The sequence below is a fragment of the Podarcis muralis genome, chromosome 12 (assembly GCF_964188315.1).
Source record: "Podarcis muralis chromosome 12, rPodMur119.hap1.1, whole genome shotgun sequence".
NCBI classification, from domain to species: Eukaryota; Metazoa; Chordata; class Lepidosauria; order Squamata; family Lacertidae; genus Podarcis; species Podarcis muralis.
In genome coordinates this window covers 28309670-28324568 of record NC_135666.1, presented here as the reverse complement: position 1 = coordinate 28324568, position 14899 = coordinate 28309670, and the positions used below count along the sequence as shown (strand labels likewise).

Sequence of the window (14899 nt, the reverse complement as noted above, 5' to 3'; positions counted from 1 at the left end):
CTCTTGTGAGTGAAGTTTGACAGGTTGGTGAGGCCACCCTCCTGCCAATTAGCTGATGCCATTATGACATGGTTGTTGAGGCTTGCAAAGTGCTGTACAAGGGACCTGGCACAGGGCTTTGCAGCTGCCACCAATCAGCACCTCATAGAATCATACAATTGTAGAGTTGGAAGGGACCCCAAGGTCCCCTGCAACCCCTTGCAATTCAGCAGTCTCTGCTAAAGCATCCATGACAGGTGGTCATCCAACCTCTGCTTAAAAACTGTCAAGGAAGGAAAGTCCACCACCTCTTTTGGGAGTCAATTCCACTGTCAGACAGCTCTTACTGTCAGAAAGTTATTGATGTTTCGTCAGAATCTTCTTTCTTGTAACTTGAATCCATTGGTTTGGGTTCTGCCCTCTAGAGCAGGAGAAAACAAGCTTGCTCCATCCTCCATGTGACAACCCTTTAGATATTTGAAGATGGCTGTCGTATCTCATCCCAGTCTCCCCTTTACTAGGCTAAACATACCCAATTCCCTCAAACATTCCTCATAAGGCTGGGTTTCCAGACCCTTTATGACCCCACATTTGATATCACGTAGGGCAGATGGAGGCCTAGCAGGCCTCATGAGACCCACATGCTAGAGGTTCTCCACCACTGCCCTAGAGAGCAACTGCTAGTCAGAGTAGACAATACTAGGTTAGATGGAGTAATAGTCTGACTAGATATATCATGTAGCTTCCTGGGTTTCTAAGACATAGCTTTGTTCTTTTTCCATATTTTATTTATTTTTCTGATAACATTCCACATCAAGAAAGCATCTACAAAAATGATACAACAAAGAGAAATCTTTCCTTTCAAAGATTTTAAATAATCGACAAAAAAAATCAGAAAACATTCATTGACTTCTCCTCTCCTTCTATGGTTCCTTTTAGCCCCTCTTTTCATCAGGTTTTCTTAGTTCACCTCGTCTATTGTGACCGCTTTTATATACTTTATTGATGTCTTACTCTGCTGAAAAAGTTACCATCCTGCTAGGTAAATTGTTTGCTTATAGTTCTTTTCCATATATTCTGTTAATAGTATCCAGTCTTCTTTATATCTTACATCGTTTTGATTTCTTATTCTAGTGGTCATCCCTGCTAACTCTGCACATTCTAACAGTTTAATATGCCAGTCTTCTTTTCTTGGCACTTTATCTGTTTTCCATTTTGGTGCTAATAGTGCACAGCCAGCTGTTGTAGCATATAGAAACAAATTTCTTTCTCTTTTGGAAACTTCTGTAGTTATTAACCCCAACAGTAGTGCTACTGGGTTTTTAACAAAAGATTTTTTAAACATATTTTAAGTTCAGTATAAATCATTTCCCAATAATTTTTAATTATGCTACATGACCACCACATGTGGTAGAAGCTTCCTTCTGTTGTTTTACACTTCTAACAGTTACCTTTTATTGAGTTTGACATTTTTGCGAATCTGTTGGGTGTCAGATACCACTTATGCTGCATCTTCATAAACTTTTCTCTTAACGTATAGCATGCTGTAAATCTTATATTTACTTTCCACAGTTGTTCCCATAGTATAAAATCTATATTGTGTCCAACGTCCCTAGCCCAACTTATCATTGTAGATTTTACTGTTTCCTCCATAGTCTCCCACTCAAGTAATAAATTATACATTTTTTATAATATTTAGGCCTTGGATCTTAATATCTTCAAACTGCGAGGTCTTTCCAGCAAAACTGTATATTTTGTCTAACTTAAATGTTGCCCTTAAGTGGTAATAACTTAACCAATCTGTCATTTGGTCTTTTATCTCTTCATATTCTTTCAGTTTCTATTCCTCCCCAATGAGATTCAGAAGATCTCTATATGTACTCCTGTTTGTTTCTGTGTTAGTTTTTTTCCTTGAGAGGACTTCTGTCGGTGATAAACACAGCAGTGTTTTTTCTGATTATATGGTTTGAGAAGCTCATATATATAATTGCCTTTCCATACCATAGGCACGCATGCCATCCAAATAAAATTTAATCATCAGTTTAAAATTTGAGACGTAGCTTTGTTAATCCACAAAGAAGAGCCTAAAGCTCAGAGCATGTTATAAATTTCAGGCAAATATGATGGATTGCATCATTTCTCTGTTTCCACCCCTGCCAAAGAAGAGCAGTAATACATTGGTCAATTGCTATACATTACCTTGAGTGAGCTTTGGACAGTCTTTCAGCCCAACCTACCTCACAGGGTTGTTGTGAGGATAAAATGGGAAGCAGGAGAACCATATACACCACTTTCAGCTCCTTAGAGGAAAGAAATGGAAATGTAAGAAATTAAATAAAACAACGATAGGAATGGCAGGTAGACATTGATAACAAATGAGCTAATCATTACAATTAGTATGTCACTGTAGCTCAATTCTAATGGGGATTTTGTACAAAGAGGTGAGAATTAGAGGACAGAGAGAAAGCACTGCAGTTTGTTCTGTTAAAGTGCAAAGAGAAATTCCTGTGTAATTTATGGAACAAAAGACAAAATTGATTTTTCTCTATTACCTGAGGGTGCAGCTGAAATGATTACACAGACGAGAAAGGGAAAGGATAGTGCTGTACAGACAGAAATATGTACTTCCGTTTTTGTTTGTTTTTACTAGGTAAATGTTCACTTTTTCCAATTGAAATTCAGCAGGAAACATTTGTTACACTGCCTCACAATGCCTTCGAGAACGGGCTTCTTTTTAAAACCTTTCCTCATAGCAAGGCTGAATTCTAGGCCTTTGAAAATAAACTGGAGATCTCAGTCTGAACTCCGTTTTTACTTCAGTGATTTAAAAACACTGTGGTGTTCTCCCTCCCCACCACCGACCCAACACTGGACGTAGCTGAAGCCAAACATCTTGCAAGGAGCTTGTTGCAATTCCTAAAGGGCAGCCAGGGCCACCTCAAATACCTGAATAATTCAGGTGTGAATTTCTGACATAGTGCTGACCTGCAGTCTATTGGCAGAAACCTTCAGCAGACAGGGCTGAGATGTGACCTTACTCTGTCTTGAGAAATAGACAGGCATCTATAATAGATCACGGTGTACCTAGATTTTCCTCAGAGAAAGATAAAAAGAAGTTAAAGGTAATTGAAATTGATAGCATTTGTTGAAGGTTTTCAGACCAAGCTAGCCACAGCTAAGTCCTATCATGACCAGTGAAACAAATACCGTATTTTTCGCTCTATAAGACGCACCAGACCACAAGACGCACCTATTTTTTGGAGGAGGAAAACAAGAAAAAAAATATTCTGAATCCCAGAAGCCAGAACAGCAAGAGGGATCGCTGCGCAGTGAAAGCAGTGATCCCTCTTGCTCTTCTGGCTTCTGTGATAGCTGCACAGCCTGCATTCGCTCCATAAGACGCACACACATTTCCCCTTACTTTTTAGGAGGGAAAAAGTGGAGCAAAAAAATACGGTATGTACCAGTTTGGATATCCTGATCAGTGGAAGAGGTCTTGTTGGTAGTGCTGCAGCCCTCAGAGATATGTGGGGAGTGCCACAGCCCTCATCTGCAGGGGAGGCAGTAAAAGAGCTTTCTCTGTGGCAGCCCCAAAACAGTAAACGTCTTCCCCATAGAGGTGCATGTGGCTATCTCTGTCCAGAGAGGGGTGCAACTGGGCCACCAGCCAAAGCTGATGGAAAGCACTCGGTAACCTGAGCCAAGCAACAGCAGAGGATCCAGGAATGCCCTCAAGTTTCATACTCACTCCTTTAGGGGGAGTGGGTAACCCCATCAAAAGGAGACCACCTCCTATCTATCCGGTGTAGGGAACCACCCACTAACAGGGCCTGAGTCTTATCTGAATTGAGCTTCAGTTTGTTGACTCTTGTCTAGTTCATTACCGAAACAAGACAAGGGTCCAGCACATCCACTGCCTCACCTGTAGATGAAAAGGAGAAGTAGGTCTGTGTGCCACCAGCATATTGGTGACCACATACTCCAAAACTCTGGATAACCCCATTCACGGGCTTCATGTAGATGTTAAACAGCATAGGGGATAAAATAGAGCACAGAGGAACCACACATTGAAGGCTCCATGGGGCTGAAGAGCACTCCCCAAGCACCACCCTCCAAGTAGGACCGGAGCCACCACAAAACAGTGCCACCCGCCCCCAACTCAGAAAGTCACTCCAGACGGGCCCATAGCCAATGGTATTGAATGCCACTGAGAGGTTGAGGAGTATTAACAGGGACACATTCTCCCCCCAACTCTCTCCCAACTGAGGTTGTCATACTGGGTGATCACAGCAGTTTCTGTGCCAAAAGTGGACCTAAACTCCAATTGAAATGGATCTAGAAAACCAGTTTCCTCTAAGAGCGCTTGGATCCATGCATCTCTTTTAAGCGACTAGGTGTGGAGAACTTTAAGACAGTCCTGCTCTCAAAAAAAGGGGCTTTGAAGTTTGCCTGACTTCATTAACGCTTGTTAATTTGGCTAGGATTACAATGTAAAATGCACTGTGCCTAGAATACTATGGTTCCTTCGATTCTAACCTCTAGGTAGTCTGACACGTAGATTTTAAAGCAAGCGTAATTAAACACCTCATGCAGGAGGCTAGTCTTGACTTAATTGACTTTTGACACTTAATTACATGCATGAGTCTAACTATCACAGGGCTAAGATCTGGGAGTTAGACTGACTTGCACCCCCAAATTCATAACATATTTTTAGCTGTCCTCCTTGCAAATGGTGTTTTTAGTTGTATCTGTTTTGTACCTTTATTAAAATATTCTTTTTTTATGGGATCTTAGTTTATGTAACCTGCCCAGCAGCCTTAGGGTGAAGGACGGGTAAGAAATGCCATACGAAAATAAAGTTAGTCCTGACTAATTTAAGTAACGTTGTTTTCCATTGAACACAACTGACGTTGCCTGGATCAGAGCCTTTTCCTTACTATTATTTTTCCATATACCTTCTGCTCACATTCATTTGTTTGATGAGCTTCATACAGATATGCTTCCATCCTGCTCTTCAAAGTCCCCAAGTCAGAAAAGATCTCCAGCCATGCTGTTCTCAGCAAAAGCATTCTCTTGTCTCTGTGGCACGTCAGATAAGCTGAGCAAACCCTTATCACTCTCCCACTGCTTCTGAGAGCTATTTTGATCTGTCCCCATTTGCAGTAAAGTGACTCCAGCTGAGAATTTAGGTTCAGCCAGAGAGCGGGAATTGGGGGGGGGGGGGATTCCCACAAGACTTTCTGCTAATTATACATACCCTTCTCTGTTGTCACATCCTCTCTACAAAGGGAATTGCTTTAATTAACTGCTCTTATCGCTCTTAACTGGAGGGAAGTTTTTCAACTTCTTTATCTAATCTGACACGCCATCCTTTTTATTTTGTAATTCTGAGTTTGCCGGTGGACAGACTGAACACTCTTCCATCCTTGTTGTAATATTTCTGCTAAATATAAAAAAGTTGCCTCTTCCATATTTTTTTAATTAGATAAAACATACCAGATCACTTTAGACTTCTATCACATAAAAAAAATATATCTTCTAAAACGTTTGTCACCTTGGCAGTTCTATTCAGAGTCTTTGGCATGGGTGGGTGACCCTGTAGCCTTCCAAATGTTGTTGGGTGCTAGTTCCAGCCGCCATGGCCAGTGGTCAGGGATGATGGGAGTTGTAGTCCTGTAACAAATGAAAGGCCATAGGTTCTCCACCCCTGTTCTACTGCAATGCTGTCCAAATGAGATTTTACTAGGCTTTTTAGAACATTGCTGATAATATTACCCCAGTCTTGGAAACTATGTTGCTGGTTCAACTTCCAGCTCCTTTTGATATTACTTGCAGATTTAATACACACTACACCCTAGCTCAGAATAACTTGAGCTATACTGGAACCAACCTAAAACTGTCTAGAAGACTGCTGAAATTGAAATAAATTTCAATTCGCTTTTTCTCATTGATCTATTTGCCCTTTTTTTCAATGCAAGTGTTAAGCATATATTAGGGTTGTTTTGGGTTACAGTTTGCAAAGAAAAGCAACTAAAAAGTGTGATATAATGAACAATGATGGTAATAATAATAATCAAATCTCCTGAGTGGCATCAAAAAGGAAATATTAAACAATCCCTCAGAGTGAAATTAGAAAAAGTGTAATATTTTTATATTCTTTTGAAAAGTGCCACACTGAGTCTTTTAGCACGACAGGCCATTATTTGAATCCATATAGTATATATATATATATATATATATATATATATATATATATATATATATGAAACCAGGCCATTATTTGAATCCATATAGTATATATATATATATATATATATATATATATATATATATATATATATATATATGAAACCAGGTTGGTAATGAGGCATGACTCAGCAGGAATTTGATGTTCCCCAGTTACAGTTACTTTTGATCTGTTTCAGTGAATCCTTTGCAAGGCAAAGTTTAAAAGATAGTCCCTTTTATATCCCAGTTAGCATTCATTAGCCTTCATACAATCCACTTGTATTTGAATGCAAAACTTTTAAGATTTAGTGTTCACATAGAAGTTAAAGTATAGAAAATTGCCATAAGGTTTCTGCCGGTGAATAGCTGGTCGCAACCCTCACCTCTTGTGGATGACATCTGCCTGGCCATACAGGAATCCAGCGGTTGGGGACTTAACTTCTCCACTGGGCAAAGAATCAGACTGACAAAACTGCAAACAGTTGTTAGATTTTCTACTCCTACTTTCCCCTCATTCCTCTTCACTTTGTTTTCTCTTCCTCTTTGTTCAATCTTCATATTGCCATAGCTTGTGGTAGTGAGGAGCTCTCAGATTCATTGCTCCAGCTTAGGTTGGCACCTGGCTATGCCTCTACTTGGGTGTGGATAACAAGTCTTCGGTGGTCTTGTGTTCCAGTAAACCCACAAATTGTTACAATGCATTTTACATGGAACTGCCTTTAGAACGGTTCAGCAACTGCAGCTGTGGCAGAATACTGTGGTCAGAAGGCTAAGAGGGATGAGACAGTCTGAGCGTCCACCTGCATTGGCTTCTGATCAGTTTCTGGGCCCAATTCAAAGTGCTGGTTTTAACTGATAGGCCTTACATGGCTCAAGACCCCAATACCTCTCTTCCTGTATGAGCCTGTATGGTTCCAATGTCATCTTCAGAGGCCCTCCTCCAAGTTCACCCACAGGTAGAAGTAGGCTGATCAGTTTTAGTGGTGATTGTGTTTACGGTGCTTGGAGTGGGGAGTGGTTCTGATGCTCGTGATAATTATTTTTAGAGGTTTGGCTGAGTCTCTCTTTCACACACACACATACACACATTTAACTGTTTGTTACTGGGCTGTATTAGGTGTTTTTTGTGTATCTAATGAATGAATGAATAATAGCAGCATCGATTTATAAAAATTTATCCCATTCATTCAAGTCGCTCAGGGTGGCATGCATGAAGTTATCCCATTCTAACCTCACAATAACTCTGTGGGGTAAACTGGAGAAAGCAACTTAACATTAAGTTACCGCCGGGAGTCTACCTACTACAACACAGTGGTGAAAGTCAAAGGTCAAATTACACATTACATGCCCTGCCATATAGATTTCCTCTCCTTTTTAAATGAAAAGCAGCTAATGGAGATTGCAGTCAGGAGCACAGGCTGGGTGTCTGAAAAGAACATTACTTACTTTTCGCCAGTCATCTATTCCCCCACCCTCTGAATCACCCAAGCTGTTTCCTTCCACTACTACCCTCCAAGAAGAAAGATACAGAACCCCATATCTTTACTTGAGGCGGGTTATTGTGAGAAAATAAGAAGAGTTTGCTGGATCAGGCCAATGGCCCATGTAGTCCAGCATAACAGTGGCCAACCTGAAGCCTGTGGGTAATCCACAGGCAGAACCTGAGCACAAGACCACTGGTCCTTTCAGTGGCTTCCAGCAGCTGGTGTTCAGAAGCATTACAGTCTCCAACCATGGAGGCAGAACATAGTTGTAATGGCTAGTAGCCATGGCAGTAGAGAAGACAATGGCCAGCAGAAAACCGATTGAGTAACTCACCTTGCCACGGGCCTGTCCTCCTTCTGTTATAGGAATCTCTCTTATTTCCTCCATATTACCAGCAGCTCTGCATGGCGATAAGATCTTTGCTGTTCATCTGCTGTCACTAAATGAGTCATAGAATTTAGGAAACAATCTGGCAGGCAGAAACCTAGAAGCTTAAGTGGATTTCTTGAATCTGTAAATCTACATTTAAGCTCTATCAGTAAACACAATATGCGATCAGTGTTTTAAAGATCAGCACGCTTAATAAGGCAAGGGCAGACTGACCTGGCTTCTGTAGTGTTTGCCATTGTGTTTCTTCTGGCATCTTGATGGAGACGGTATTTTCTTCCAATTTATCATCATTAGGCTTTCCATTTGCGTCGGACTTAATTTCCCCCTTCCATTAGGCTTGTATGCTAAGGGAACATAGTTCAAAGTAGCCTTCTGGAATTTCATCCAGTTTTGAACATTCACCAAAAAATATAGTGATTACCATTAATGTTTTGCGGAGACTGAGTCTCTTGGAAGAAAAGAGGTGTTGTTTGGAGTGTAGTAACTGTTAAAATAGATTTTGACACTGATCCACCTTTTCTATACTGTGTTGACATACTTAACTGTCCTTTTCATCAGCCTCAGGTGCTGATAACTGTTGGATATGATTTCTGCTTCTTGTTGTTAGAATAAGAAGTATTGGTCATCAATAGCAAGAGGATCCAGTTGATAATGTTAAAAACTAGTAGCCTCATACACAATGTTGCTTGGGAATTCTAAGAAACCAAAAAATCAGCACATTTTTAAAATAAATGGTTAAAGATCAAGCAGTTTTGAAAGGTTTAGCCTGCCCTCTTGATTCAAAATGGTGTCCATTTGTACCCAAACACAGAGGAAAACCTCTCTGATCTCAGGAATCATCACCTTTTATAGACAAATTATTTTGCCCTCTTCAGGCATTACAGAACCCTGACTATGTAGGAGGTGCAGAACTTTTAAGTAGGGATGAGAGGAATCTTTCCATGACAGGGCTCTTCGTGTTCTTATGATGTAGATTGCATAAGCATGTACTATTCTAATTCGGCCTGTAGCTTTTTGAATAATGTTGCGAATGGCTGTAAAGACCCGCGACACACTGGTCACATCCATACCATATATTTAAAGCCTATGACTTGCCTCCAAGAATCCTGGGAACTGTAGTTTGTTGATGGTGCTGGGAATTACAGCTCTGTAAACTACAGATCCCAGGATTCTTTGGGGGAAGCCATGTGTTTTAAATGTATGGTGTGGATGTGACCACTGGGGGGTGAGAGGCGTTTATCATGGATAAAAAGTAAATGAAATCATCACTCTTGGGAGGAGTCCTCAACTTTCACTTTGCTAACTGAAATAGGTTTTAGTGAACAGCTCAAAATCTGAAAACAGGTAATGACATATGAACGGGTATAATAAGTTCTGACAGAAAACTGATTTAAAGCTGCACTGTTGAGCCTTGTGATATTTTGGAAAAGGTCTGTTGCTTATTTATTAGAATCTATGGACACTTGGAATTTAAGCATGCTGTCACAGAGCGCTGATCTAATAAGCAGAGGGAGCTTAGCGATCCAAACCCAGCGCAAACTCATTTAAGACTGAATTATATTGTCTGCGGGAAATCTCCTGATGTCTTATGATCTGAAATCAAATGACAAATGTAATAAAATGATGAGCCATTTTCAATACTAACAGACAGCGGAGCAAATTTTTCAGCAGTTGTCCATCAACATAGCTCAGCTGCTAGAGCATGGGGCTCTTAATCTCAGGGTTGTGGGTTTGAGCCCCACATTGGGCAAAATATTCCTACATTGCAGGGTGTTGGACTAAGATGACCCTCCTGGTCCCTTCCAACTCCACAGCTCTATGATTCTATGATTTACTAGAACTTCAGCATGGTTGATTTTTGAGGCAGGTCACCAGGGGCATGTGACTGTTGAGGGCTTAAACAGATGTCTCATGTGACAGCTCTTTGCAGCTAACCTGTGATTTCTAGCCTGGTCTACATATGCAGTAGAACGAAGTGAGATTTCTGGCATAGCAGAACAGTCTGTCTGTGGGGGATTGCCTTTCTTTGTTTGTTATTGCTCTCCCATATAACAAGCTTCATCCAGTTAAGAACTAGCATGACAAGGGAAAAGGTTCTGTCCCAGCTCATTTCCTGCTGCATTAGTTTTCTGATTGTAGAGTGTCTTGTTAGAGTAATGGAGCATTCTTTTTTCCCCTTTTTAAAAAGTGATTCTCCATCCATAAATCGAAATAAATGCAGTCCATTATACCACCTTAAAACTTTTCCACTGCATTTCCACCTCACTTTGCTGCATGTGCAGACAAGTCCCAAGTCCCATTGGAACACAGAAGATCCTTACAATGTTTATAGACTTAAGTGGATTTGCAGTGAACCAGTGCATCTTGTCATGTTGTTTTTCAGCATACTAGATGCATAAGTAGTGCTGGATTGGCTCTGTGCCAAGCAAAATTCATTCAGGATACTGCTTTTCCTACTCTTAATTCCGATAAATTAACCACCTAGACACTTCTTCACATACCTTCTTCACATACTTCTTCACATACCATAATAACATTATACTGCATCCAGTGGTGGTGCTCAGAAGGTATCTAGGACAGGGCTGGCCCAAGACATTTTGGCACTTGTGGTGTGCCACAAAATGGTACCTCCCTTCCTGCTAGGGAAGAAGGGTAAGTGAAGATCTACATCAGTAACAAGGGAGGAATAAATATCTACCTTGGGATTTGCTGCCCCTGTGGCTCCTGCCTCCTGAGGCTGCTGCCCCACCTTGCTTCATGGGTGGGCCACCCCTGATCTAGGAGCATCACTAAGCTATACTGCCTAGCCCACCATGAAGTCCTGGCTCTGCTCACATTACTCCCTTTTGCTGAATAGCAATGATGCAGCAGCTACTACATCTCACCCTAAATGCTTATATGTAATTTAACAACTCACAGGGTTTATATAGGATGTACAGGGTGAGTCCTTTAAAAGAGGCCCCATGGATACAGAGTACACATGTTCCACGGGGCCTCTTTTAAAAGACTCACCCTGTATAATTGCAGCATATCTTCATTGCAACTTTCTTGTTCCTCTGGGCTGTTAGAAGAAGACATCTTCTGCTGAAATATAGGTGGGTCAGTGGGTGAATGAGTGAGTCATAGCAGCAGCAGGCTCTGACACTGAGAAGACTGGAAATGGGTTCCTTTAGCTATTGATCTTCCTCAAACTCGGCCCTCCAGATGTTTTTGGCCTACAACTCCCATGTTCCCTAGCTAGCAGGACCAGTGGTCAGGGATGATGGAAATTGTAGTCTCAAAACATCTGGAGGGCTGAGGTTGAGGAAGCCTGATCTGGAGGGCTGCCTCTACAGTCACTTGGAAGCTTATTAGTATATAGTGGCTGACTGAGAGAGGCTAATTAATTAAAATGAAATTCCTTTTAAACCACTTCAGCATGAATGAAAAATTCCGTAAATATTTGCAAGTGAAGACTGATGTTTACCATGTCCTCAACACGATTTCTTTCAACACAGTTCATCTTGATGTATTGCTAGGTCTGAACTCTTCATTCTAATATTTTCTAATATATTTTCAAATTGATGAGACGCGACTCTAAGCGCTAGCCAGATGCATCCCTCATGCCCTGTCTAATAGCTTTCCCAAACCTATTACACATCAAGAGACTAAGCTTCTCAGAAAGCCATAAATAACTCAGAAGATGGATGCAGAATTTAAATCAGAAAACAAACTGCAATCGCTGCATGTGACCGAGAGTATGGAAATAGAGAAGACATGTAGGAACATGGGGCAACATAATGAAATTAAGTGTCCTAAAAGCTCACAGTGTCTGGACACACACTGAACCGTATGACTGGAAAAGGCCGTCACATTGAGCTCTGATCAGCAATAAATACATCAGCCTCCAACAAATCACACCATGGAATCTAAACAACTCTGTATCACAAGCAGAGAGCTTATCTTCCTAAAGGACATTCGGATTAAGTCCTTCTGAATGACATAAAACAGTAAATTAAGCCACAAGCAAAGAACCCCAGGATTAGAAATCATTCAGATTTTAGGAAAATTTTCTTCTTTTTCCACCCATTTTTTTTTTTTTTTTACTGATTTGGCTCAGATTATAATGGAGCTGCAGGCCAGTTGGCAGAAATTTAATAGGATCTCCTTTAAGAGACACTTTAGGATAGTCATATGTGACCCAACTCTACAGAAAGACCCAGTCTGGTATAGTGGTTAAGGTGTTCGGCTAGAAATCTAGTAGAGATCTGGGTTCAAATCCCCATTTGGCCTCACTGCATGACGGCTTAATATACCTCAGCCCAATCCACTTCACCGCATTGTTCTGACGACCCGCTTCAGGAGATGCAGAGGAAATGCTTTTGAATAAGCAATACAACCCAACTCCACAGAGAAAGACAGTGTTGTACAGTGGTTAATTGGACTGGGAATATAGAGATCTGGGTTCAGATTCAGTCTCACTGCATTACTGGTTTAGTCAGTCTGCCACGGTGCAGCCCACCTCACCAGGTAGTTGTGAGGGCAAAGGGCAGTAGCCCACCTATGCCACTCTGTGCCCATTGGCAGTACAATGAGACGAAATACAAATAACAGTAACTCACATGATGTACCTCTCAGACAAAATGGACTCCTCCAGATAACTCCCTCTTTCTCTATTTCCACTGCTTCATTCAACTCTGCTCTCATGGCTGCATTCAACTATTGTTGCAAAAGGCTTTATCCATGCGGATAAAGTAACACTGGGGCTTCAGTAGCTAGCTTTCTTTTGCAATCTTGTTTTATCAAGAGCAAAGGACAAGTTGACAAAGGCGTCAAAGTATATCAGAAGTGGCCTTTTGCAGTTCTTGAATTACTGAGGGCACCTGCTCTCAATACCTTTTGTAGTGGTCCTCTTAGCTACTGTTCTTAGAAGGCTACCAAGTGGCATGATTTTGGATAAAACCTGAGGAAGTCAAGGGCCCAGAGTCCCATAATTTGAGAACCGACCTGTTGTTGATTGCTGAGTCTCAATGCCACTTTTTGGATGAAAGTGCTCTATTTACTACATATGCAGTGTCCGGATGGATGTGTGTGTCTCTAAAAGCATTACCTTTAAGAAAGAAAGGTGCAGACATTTTGATAAGATCAGATCACCTGCATGGGGTACTTCATATGGTATATACACTTTACGTTGTTTCTTTTTGACCACTTGCCATATCCCAGCTGGCATCCATTTGGCCTGTCCCATGGTACAGTTTTCAGAACCAGAAGTTTCGTAGTAGCACTAGGTGATGTTGCTATATCCCCTGCCTTACACTGCAAAGAGAGATTAAGAGAGAGATGGGGCCTAAATCATTTGACAGGTGGTTCTCCGCATCTGTGTATGGTGGCCATGTGTCCTTCTTTACAGAGGACATTCCTCTATATGGAGGGCTGTCTAAGAACAGTCCTCTATTTGAAGATGACTTCTAGTTGAAGAGCCGTCTGGATAAAATACAAAGAAGAGAGAGCAGGGGAATTGAAACTGACAATCGATATCATCGTGGTGAACATTCGAGAAGGCACATAGGTTACCTGGTCTTCCTCATCATGGTAACGTGCATTTAAATGATAGTCATTCTTTATAAACTTGCTTCTATATATATATAAACCAACATATGTAAATTGTATACAAATCTGTGCCCTCTTTTGCTTCCCCCCTCCCTTTTGATGATGTATAAGTGGCCACCCTAAATAGGTCCATGGAACGAACAAACACATTTTTAGATAATTGCATGTCTCCTTAGACCCAAATTTTCTCTTGTAATGATTTTTGGAGCAGCTGGCTGTCAGTCAAATAGAAGAAACTAAAGTTATCTACTGAAAGGCACTGTCGAGTTCACAGAGGCTGTTTATTGGCAGTTTTTAGAGACAGATATGTTTTGGTTTGATAAAGTCCCATCATGACTGAAGAGCAGTATGTACAGAGCTCTGTGTGTCTGTCAGTCACCGCAGTGCTCAACAGGCTATGATCAATAAGAACATGAAGAGGGTGTCTTGAACACCAGCTGAGAGACTCATTCAGTATACAAAGGACAAGTCATAGAACATATTGACCAATGCTTTAGGAAAACAGTCTGGGGAAGATTTAGGGACCTTACATTTTGGCTGGTACATAAGGAACACGCAGATATTTGCTTTCTTCTTACATGCAATTCTTTTGTCTCAGTGCTTCATTTGTGAAAAGTAGGTTTTCATGGCTCATATCAGCTTGGAAGTTTCAGGCTGAGAATGCCCATCCAGCCTTATTCCAAAATGGATAGAGCCTGATTATTGATGCACTTTTCCCCATACTCAGTTTCCCCTACTTCATATTTTAAACAGGAATCCTGAGGTCTCGTGAGAGTTTCCTTTTGATAACTAGTCCATTTCTCCAAAACAGTCATACCTAACTTTGGAAATCAATTCTAGCTTTTAGAAGCAGAGCACCACTTAATGTTTATAATTACAAGAGGATCAGGAAAGGCAGGTCAACGTGACCTTTGAAGGATCCAGCTAGCATCTCTCCAGCACTTTAGCTGGCCTCAAGGCCTACTTATTTGTTAGCTCTGCAGAACTTCAGAGTGAAGGGAAAAAGTTCTAAAGTGTGAGTTGTTGGTAGTAGCTTTTGGAATTTTGGCTCGTTGTGCCTGATGCCTGGTGATTTAGGAGGTCCATGTACTCAATATATCTGATTTATTTGTAGCTCACAGTCCGTGGCAGTTGTTGAAAGATTCCAACAAACACCAGGCATGGAAAATCCTTTTGGATCTTAGCACCGATATTTTTGTTTGCTTGCTTACCTATGGCATTCATATGG

The 14899-nt window shown here is 41.0% G+C and overlaps 1 protein-coding gene across 2 annotated transcripts in view; it reads left to right on the top strand.

The window, feature by feature from the left end:
- The window catches only part of CALCR (calcitonin receptor), a 160436-nt gene that overhangs the window by 119184 nt on the left and 26353 nt on the right, over window positions 1-14899 (top strand). The window lies entirely within an intron of this gene.